Source organism: Molossus molossus, unplaced genomic scaffold, assembly GCF_014108415.1.
Source record: "Molossus molossus isolate mMolMol1 unplaced genomic scaffold, mMolMol1.p scaffold_m16_p_3, whole genome shotgun sequence".
Classification (NCBI taxonomy): domain Eukaryota; kingdom Metazoa; phylum Chordata; class Mammalia; order Chiroptera; family Molossidae; genus Molossus; species Molossus molossus.
The window spans coordinates 54,273,382-54,282,841 of NW_023425366.1; the positions used below are offsets into that span (position 1 = coordinate 54,273,382).

Sequence of the window (9,460 nt, forward strand, 5' to 3'; positions counted from 1 at the left end):
AGGAATCCCAGAGCATAATGTTCTTATCCTCCATGGTTTTTCACATATATCCCCAGCCAGCGTTAATATTGCTTGAGGTTCATTGTTTATTTTTTTCCTCATTCTTTGTCTACCTATATCAGTGGCTCTCTACTAGTATAATTCTAAAGACATTTTTGGTTGTCACCACTGGGGGTGGGGTACTGTTGGCATTCAGAAGCTAGAGATGTTACTGAATATCCACAGCCACAGGATAGCCCCCATAACAAAGAATTTTTGTAGCCTAAAATTCAATAGTGCCACTGCTGAGAACTCTCAAGACCACACATAGTTGATTTGCTCATGTTTTGATCTGAAGCAGTCACTAAGCTATGAACCAGACCTGTCACACCACAGTTGATTTACTTTGTTCTCTAAATTTGGTATCTTTTTGCCCTGAGTTTTCTATAATAGTGGAGAATTTAGTAATTTCAGAGTTCTGATGGTTCTTGTAACACCTTTACCAACACCTAGGTAGACATTTCCTAATTGAAGTAAATGGAGAAGTTTATGCAGGTGGCCCGCATGTAATATTTTGGTTGGGGAGGATGAGAGTAGGAAAGAGGGAAGATAGTCACTATTTTGAATCCTTGTACTTTCAACTGGATTACTTTTATTGTCTAGTCCTGGTTGTAAGGTCAAGCACATGTCTTAGGCACTCAGTAACTCACATTACCTCAGTTGTTAATAACAAGGTAGGTGTAAACCATCATTAACTCATCATCAGGACTTTGTAAAGCCCTGGGAAAGACAGGATGATGGGTAGCTTTCAATTTTCTTGGAGGTTAGAGTAGCATTTTGGAACCATCTGTATAATACTAACATATATGCTACTGGGTCTTTTTATTTTATTTTTTATTCTCACCCAAGGACATTTAATTTTTTTGTATTTATCTTCAGATAGAGCGGGAGGGAGAGGAGGAGAAAGAGAGACAGAAAAATCGATGTGAGAGCGACAAATCGACTGGTTGCCACCCACATGACCCCAACGGGGGCCAGGGACAAACTGCAACCGGGGTACATGCTCTTAGCCAGGGACTCTCTGGTCCACGGGCCAATGCTCTAATGACTGAGCCAAACTGGCCAGGGCAACTGGGTCTTTTTAAAAAAATATGTTTTTACTGATTTTAGAGAGAGAAGAAGGGAGAGGAAGAGAGAGAAACATTGATGTGAGAGAGAAACATCAATCAGTTGTCTCCCGCACGCACCCCAACCGGGATCAAACCCACAACCTGGTTATGTGCCCTGACTGGGAACTGAACCAGTGACCTTGTGATGCATGGGACAACACTCAACCAACTGAGTCACACTGGCCAGGGCTGCGTCTTTGATTTTAAAGATTACAGACTTTTGTGAAGGTGCCCCCAAAACACACCGAGACATACTATATGGTTTTGCACCTTGCTCCTTTTGCAGATTTTGTTCCTTTTGACTGACTTGCCCCCAAACATCTGGTCTTCCTGGAAAACTAGTTTTTATCTTGCAAAACCTTATAGCAGACTTTTATACTCTTTGATTATACTCCAAACCCCTCCTCTCACATATGTGTTCATGCCGCCTGCCCCAATCCACTCCAAAGTTTAAAAATGTTCTTGTATGTAAATTTGTATGTGATGCCTTCCATACATTTCTTCTGTCACCGCGTGTGTCACACGGTACTGTGATGTGCTTGTGGCTATATCCACATGCCAGCCTCTAAGTTCCTGGAAGGTGGGTGCTGTGCTGTTTCTCTTAATACTCCCATTGCTTTGCACAGTATGTGTACTTGTTAGAGTTTAACAACAGCATTTTTATTATCTATTTTGCCAAGCTCAGTTTTTATTTTGTTTGTTTTTTTAATTTGCAAGGGTTCTTGATTAACTGTGTTATCTTTGGTTATAGGCCTGAAATAGGGGTTGTGGTAGTTAAAGGAGACTTATCAATGTTAGATTAATTTTTTACAAGAAAGTTTTCATGGCTTATGTAATTAAAATTGTATTTATGTATATGTAAAACAAAGAAAGACTTTTCTGTGCCAAGGAGTACAGATGTTTAATATTCTAGTGAGATGCTTAGTAATGACTGAGAGATGTAGTTAGAATTTGTATTAGATAATGCCAGATGCTGTAATAAACCAAATCTCAGTGACTTAGCATAACCAAAGTTTCTTTTGAGCTTGCTTGAAAATCTAGTACAGGTATTTTGGTTGGATGGCTCTCCTCCATGCAGTGACTCAGAGACTTAGGCACCTTACCTGTGTGGCCTGGCCTTCAGTATATGACATGAAAGGTTGCTATGGTTCAAGCTTTGCATGGAAAAAAAATACAGAGGATCATGTGTATGCCTAGAAATGGCATACATTACCAGTGCTCACTTTCCATTGGTTAGAACTCCGTCACTTGGCTGCCATCTGACCACACCTAACTCAAGTGAGGCTGGGAAATGTACGCCCAGAAAGAAGAGAAATAAGCTTGGTGGTAGCTAGCCATCTCCAACAGAGTGCAGAGAAACAACTCTTCGTATACCAAACATAAAATGGAATCTGCTAGAAGAATTTTAAAGAGCTCACAGAATGTATGGCAGACTGGCGAGCTGAACAAACCTGGGGCTGCTATGGGGCCTAGGGAACAAGAAGGACTGATGACCTGTCCTGCGTGCCATGGATTTCCAGCCTGCTAGTCATTTCTGCTTAAGGTTAACATTCCTGATTAGGGTAGGGCTGTGGATGAGTGCCAATCCACTTAGCCCGAGGAGCTACCCATCTCTGGGCTTCTAGAAGATGGCAGGCCTGACAGTCCAATGGCTGTTCATCTCATTCAGAGTAAAATCCAAACCCTTCCTATGGCCCATACCCCCAGGTGAATTGGCTCCCCACCACCCTTCAACCCCATCTTCTGTCTCCCCCTCACTCTACTCCAGCACTCACTCCTCTTTGCTGTTTGTATTTGCCAAGCAATCTCATCTCAGTGGTGTTAATATTGTTGTTTGCTCTGCTCTTTCTCTTAATATTTGCATGCCCACTCCCTCCTTTCAAATCTCTGCTCAAATGTCTCTCTAATGGAGAGATCTTCCTTGACCACCCTATATAATATGGCACCCCAACTCATAACCATTGCCCTCTGTTCCATTTACCCTGTTTTATTTTCTTCATAGTACTTACACCACCTAACATTTGTTCATTTGCTTGTTTTTTTCTGTCTTCCCCTCTATTAGAACTTAAGCAACATGAGAGACTGTTTTACTTCCATGCTGAAAACCAGACCCCGGGTTAATGACAGAGCAAGCACTGGAATCCAGATCTCCTTCCTCCTGTTTGCAGATGGCAGCAGAGGCAACCTTAGACCTAGCATTGCCCTAGGCTCAAGTAACCTGAGGCATTTAAGAATGTCAACTTTTTCCTTTTCTGCACAATCTGACTAAAATAGTCAACCCTTATTCTTTGCAGCTTATAGACATTTTTGCCATGGATATATTATCACTGACCATGGATAATGAACTTTTAAAATTGGTCTTTGTGTCTGGCCGGTGTGGCTCTGTGGTTGAGTGTTGACCCATGCACAAAGAGGTTACCGGTTTGATTCCCGGTCAGGGCACATGCACAGGTTGTGGGCCCGATCCCCTGTGTGGGGCATGCAGGAGGCGGACAATCGATGTTCTCTCTCATTGATGTTTCTATCTCTCTCTCCCTCTCACTTCCTTTCTCTCTCAAAATCAATAAAGGAAATAAATATTATTTTTAAATAAAAATAAAAATAAAATTGGTCTTTGTTCCTGATAAAGAACAAATAAAAAACAGGATGTTCCATCATGTCAACCACTATGGTTCCAGAGTTCTGAAAGCTAGTGCAAATAAAGATGTGCCCCTGCCTGTGTGCTTGTGAAGGAGATTCTGATGTGATCAGGGCATTTTTGAGTTGACAGGCAAATTTCTCTTGGTCTGATTGCTCCACATATCACTTTATGGTGGATACTTGCAAGCATGTATGTTAGCATATCTTTCTTGCTGTCAAATGATGTCCTTTGGGCTCTGCTAACTGCTGTATGTGTGCTCATTTATTTATATTGTGCTTTGGCCAGTAGAATTGCTACAGAGCACCCTCTTTTCCCTGCCTCAGTTCTGAAGCAACTGATAGATATATCAAAGGAATGGCAGATAGAGATCAAAGTGTTAGCTTTATTACTGATAAAGCTGATGATATCAGAGAATGTGGCATAGGTATAGGACAACAAAGTGTTTTTTAATACAAAATCTCAGAAACAGTCAGATTTTTAAAATATCCTCACCTGAGGATATGTTTTGTGTTTTGTTTTAATCCTTACCCAAGGATATTTTTCCATTGATTTTCTTTAGAGGGAGGGAGGGAAAGAAAAAGAGAGAGAAAGAGAGAGAGAGAAACATTCACGTGAGAGAGACACATCGATCAGCTGCCTCCTGCATGACCCTGACCGGGGCCGGGGATCAAACCTACAACCAGGGTAGATCCACGGGCTGAGGCTCCATCTGCTGAGCCAAGCCAGCCAGGGCAAAGATATGTTTTTTTAAAATTGATTTTAGAGAGAGGAAGAAGAGAAGATTAGATAGATAGATATAAAGAGTGAGTGAGAGAGACTTTGTTGTGAGAGAGAATCATCAGTTGCCTTCTATATGGGCCCTGACCAGGGATCTAACCCACAACCTGGCTATGTGCCCTGATGGAGAATCAAATCTGCCACCTTTGGTGTACAGGACAATGCTCCAACTAACTGAACCACACCAGTCAGGGCAGGAATAGCCAAATTTGTGTCCCTAGTCACAGGCTATGAAGACCAGCCCACACGAGAACCTGCCTTGTAAACTTACCAGCACAAGGAACAGGGTAAAGTAGGGAAGAGCGATAGAGGAAGCGAGGCCAGGAAGGAGTGTTATACAGCAGCTGTTCTTCCACATGGAAAGAAACACCTAGAATGAGAAATTAGTGTCCCAACTAATAATTTTGAATAAGTTGCTATCCTGTATTTTGAGATTTTATAAATAAAAAAATCTCCTTTTATTTATTTATTTATTGTTCAGCTAGAGTGGGAGGGAGAGAGAGGAAGAGAGAGAGAAAAATCGATGTGAAAGGGACACATCGAGTGGCTGCCACCCCCACGACCAACCAGGGCCGGAGACAAACTGCAACTGAGGTACGTGCCCTTAGCGGGAACCGAACCCGGGTCTCTCTGGACTGTAGGCCGACTCTCTAACCGCTGAGCCAAACTGGCCAGAGCAAAAAATCTCCTTTTAAAAAGCTAAGATGATATGAATCTTTGTATCACACAGTTTATTCACACCCTTGTATACATGAAGCAGAAAAACATTTGCCTTCCACCGAGTGTTCCCAAGCTTGGCCGGGAGAACGTTGGTTGTGTCTGGTGGAGCTCTTGTACAGGCGAGGGCATAGGCTAGTGGCAGCATGCAAACACATCCTACATTTCCAAAGAATAAAATAAGAAACACACTGCCCTGGCCAGTTTTGCTCAGCGGTTAGAGTGTCGGCCTGCGGTCCAGAGAGACCCGGGTTCGGTTCCCGCTAAGGGCACGTACTTCGGTTGCAGTTTGTCCCCGGCCCTGGTTGGTCGTGCGGGTGGCAGCCACTCGATGTGTCCCTTCACGTCGATGTTTCTTACTCTCTCTCCCTTCCTCTCTCTCCCTCCCACTCAATCTGTACAAAAAATGGAAAAAATATCCTCGGGTGAGGATTAAAAAAAAAATAATAAAAATAAGAAACACTAATTTATAGTTCTATCACAAATCTAGAGCTCAGACCAGGTAGGTTAATTTGAAATGAGCTGTAAGATCTTTCAGAAAATTTGTACCAGATGGTTATCTTGCAATATAAAAAAGTCCCGCCTAATATAGTGCCTACTACATAATTAGAGTTCAGTAACTACCTGTGCAGTGAATGACTCTGGACTGGAGGGTTCAATTTGAAATCTGTTGAAAGTCAATGAAGATTGAAAAAGTCTCGCAGTTTTGAACTTCTTCTGAAACAAAAATTTCATGGCTGTGAGTGCTAATGAATGGAACCGGGAAACATACAGAAGAGTCACATAAGCTCTTTTAACTACTTTTCACTAAACCTAGTTGACTGGATTAGCCAAAGCTCCCCATTTTCTGTTAATAGATTGATGCCCAAGGCAAGCCAATCACTCCTTACAGTAGGCTGCTGTCTAATACCCATTTTTTTGAGTTGCATTTTTACTAAGGGTCAGTTGTGATTGTTTTCATATCTTTTTATACTAGTTACAGTAGTTATTTTTATATGATTTAATTAAATATTACTGAAGCTGATGAAATATGTGGGCAAAAGTAAAAAAGCTTTTCTTCTGGAAATGAAGGTGAATATTTTAGAAAGACTTCATAGAGGAGAGCCCTTAAAAGAACCACTAAACCACATGATCCCTGCTCACAGGTAGTTTACGGCCTTGTAGTGTAGCTATGATATCTATCTATCTATCTATCTATCTATCTATCTATCTATCTATCTATCTATCCATCCATCCATCCATCCATCTAATTAACTCTCACGCAGGGTGGTAAATGCCTTGGGAAAAGGTTACATTGAGATTCCAGAAGTTCAGGGGAAGAAAACTACTTTTGGCTTACGGTATCAGTGATGGCCACATGGAGAAGCTGATATGTGAGCTGGTCTCTGAAGAGTATGAAGTTAGGATATGCAGAGATGATTCATTCCAAGTGAAGAGAAGGATGTAAGCAAGGACACGAGGGTAAGGCCAGTATTTGGCTGGAGCACAGGGTTTATGAAGGGGAAGAATGGAAAGTAAAGCCAGAAAGATAACTGGGTTTCAAATAGTAGAAGGCCCTAACTTCCAGGCTTATAGAATATCTTGTCATTGTGAAAATAAGATACTTATTCTTCTCATCCACAATGAACTTCTGTGGTCTTTCATATAGCTGCAAAACAAGCACTTTATATTAGAGTATGATAATGCTGTAGCATATTTTTTTCATTCATTGTATCATGGATATTTTTCTTAATTCCCTAATTGCTTACAAACACCTTCACATCTAAGCTACTTTGGGTTCTTTTATAACTACGAAAAGAACCCAAAGTAGTAACTATTTTTTGCATAAATGAGAACACTTTTGTTATTTATTTATTTTTTAACACCTGAGGATATTTTTCTGTTTATCTTCAGACAGAGTGTGAAGGAGGGAGGGGGGGAGAGAGAGAGAGAGAGAGAGAGAAACATCATTGTGAGAGAGACACATCAATTAGTTGCCTCCCTCATGACCCTGACCAGGGCTGGGGACCTAACTGGAACTGAGGTACATGCCCCTGACCAGAATTGAACCCGCCACTCTTTGGTGTGGGGGCCAACACTCTAACCGCTGAGCCAAACCGGCCAGAGCAACATGTGTGTTCTTGAGTAAGAAATACATTTCTGAACTTGGGGACCATTTCTCTTCTATTAAGCGAAATTGTTTCTTTAGATTGACCGTAATATGAATCCTTAGGCTATGATATTACACACGCTAACTAATATAGTCATTCTCTGATTCTTTTATTCCTTTGCTTCTCTCCACCAATCCAGACATCCTCAAATACTTTGGTTTTCTCAGTGAGCCAGACTGATAGAGTCTTATGCACATTTTGCATGTCCTGTGACACTTTTCTGGAATGATCTACCCATCCTCATATCACCTCCACACCTCATCCATTTGGCAAACTCCTATTTCTTCTTCAGAATCCAAGTCAAATATCTTTCCTCTGTGAAGTGTTCTCTTCTTTTGTTCTCACTGTATCTTCTGTAATAGTACTTAACACACGGGATTAAACGTTTAGTTTTGTCTCCCTAATGGATTTTGAATTTCTTTAGAGAAGACTCGGTGTCTTTGTATTTGTATTTTTAGTATTTGAACTCAATAAAAGTTCACTAAATGAAGAAATAAATGAGTGAATAAATAAGCAAACAATCGAGCAAACCCACCTCAGTAGTTCTGTCCTCCTACCACCACCATTTGGGTATTCTGCTAAGCACTCAAGAGCTCATTCTAGCTAGTAACGAAAACTACGTACTCTGGTTGAGTAACTCAATCAATAATTAACTCTAAATTGAATTTATAATTGCTTTTGTAATACTATTACAATCATGGGCATTCAAAATGCTGATTTCCTAGATATATGTCATAACCTTAATTTTTAATTTTATTCTGCTTCTGTTAAGTTATATAGAAGGGAAAAGGAGTAGTAGGAATTGAAAATTCTGAGGAATAACCTTAATAGGGATATAGAAGAGCCTGGAAAAAAAAAAAGAAAGCCCATTTTAAAGTAAGATTCAGTCCAGAACCAACATAGGGTATTACTTTCTAATTAAGTTCAGTGGTTTAATAACAAAGCAAATTAAGTGAGAGCAGAGTTGCCAGGGAAATGGAGAAACCAGTTCCTCCCGCTGCTTTCAGGCCTTTGCCGTCATGGCAGGCATAGAAAACGACACTATTTACAGCACACTGGGTGAGTGATGAGGCTGCCTGCCGTGAAGACTGGTGGCCCAGCGGCTCTGGCTGCCCCGGGCTCTACCCAGCTCTGGTGAGAGTAAGGAGATCAGGACTCAGCAGTCCTGGCCCTTTGCAGCAGACTGCAAATTCTGAGGTTTAAGAAGGCGGAGTCGAATGAACCTGCCAGTTTGGGCTCTTAGAGTAATCTAACATACTAGGAAGGGTTCAGAGTAAGCCAGAAAGGCATGTACTATTTAAGTTTCATAGCTAGGAGTGTTTGGACCTTGAAGAGTAGATACATTTAGGTGGGCAGAAAAGGTGGAGTGTGTTGGCGGATAAGCATTCTAAATGGAGGAACGGCACGAGCACAGGGAAGGAGGAGGTATAGAAAACTGAGAGAAGAGTGCTGCAGAGTCTGAGACAGGGCCCAGTAGCAATTGAAGGGACAGCCAAAGGCAGCCATCTCTTGACAGGCTATGGGAGCAGTCAAATGAAACACTGTTCCAAATACCTCCAGCAGTTGAAAATGACCGTGTCTAGGCTCCCTTGATCTCTAGTCCAAGGATTGTGTTGAAAGCCTGATTATAGACAAAGTTTACTGAACACCAACCCCATGCCAGGCACATTTCCTAAGCATTTCATTGAATAGTTTGATCCTCACATTCACCTCACCAGGTAGGTTCTATTGTTAACCCTGGTTTACAGACGGGGAAAGAGGAGCGCAGGAGACTGACAGTTTTTGTGATTGCTTTCTAGTCTGTGACGGGTTTTCACTTTATAGCACTGAATCAGAATTCCCATGATATATTTATTGGACAGGAAATTTTAGAGTTAAAATGTAAGTGTATCATGTTGGGGTAAGGTGGAGGTGGGTACTTGGAAATAAAGTCAGCTAGGAATCAAAGCGCTAAGGATTTTGAACTTTCCCCCCTACAGGTATAAGGAATTTGCTGAGATTTTTGAGCAGGGAGTGGTATGATGGCA

General features: G+C 41.4%; 2 protein-coding genes across 2 annotated transcripts in view; one reads left to right on the forward strand and one right to left on the reverse strand.

Moving 5' to 3' along the window:
- The window catches only part of MTX3 (metaxin 3), a 760,898-nt gene that overhangs the window by 534,699 nt on the left and 216,739 nt on the right, over positions 1-9,460 (reverse strand). The gene's annotated exons all lie outside the window — the stretch shown is intronic.
- Positions 1-9,460, forward strand: part of CMYA5 (cardiomyopathy associated 5) — a 95,249-nt gene that overhangs the window by 27,333 nt on the left and 58,456 nt on the right. The gene's annotated exons all lie outside the window — the stretch shown is intronic.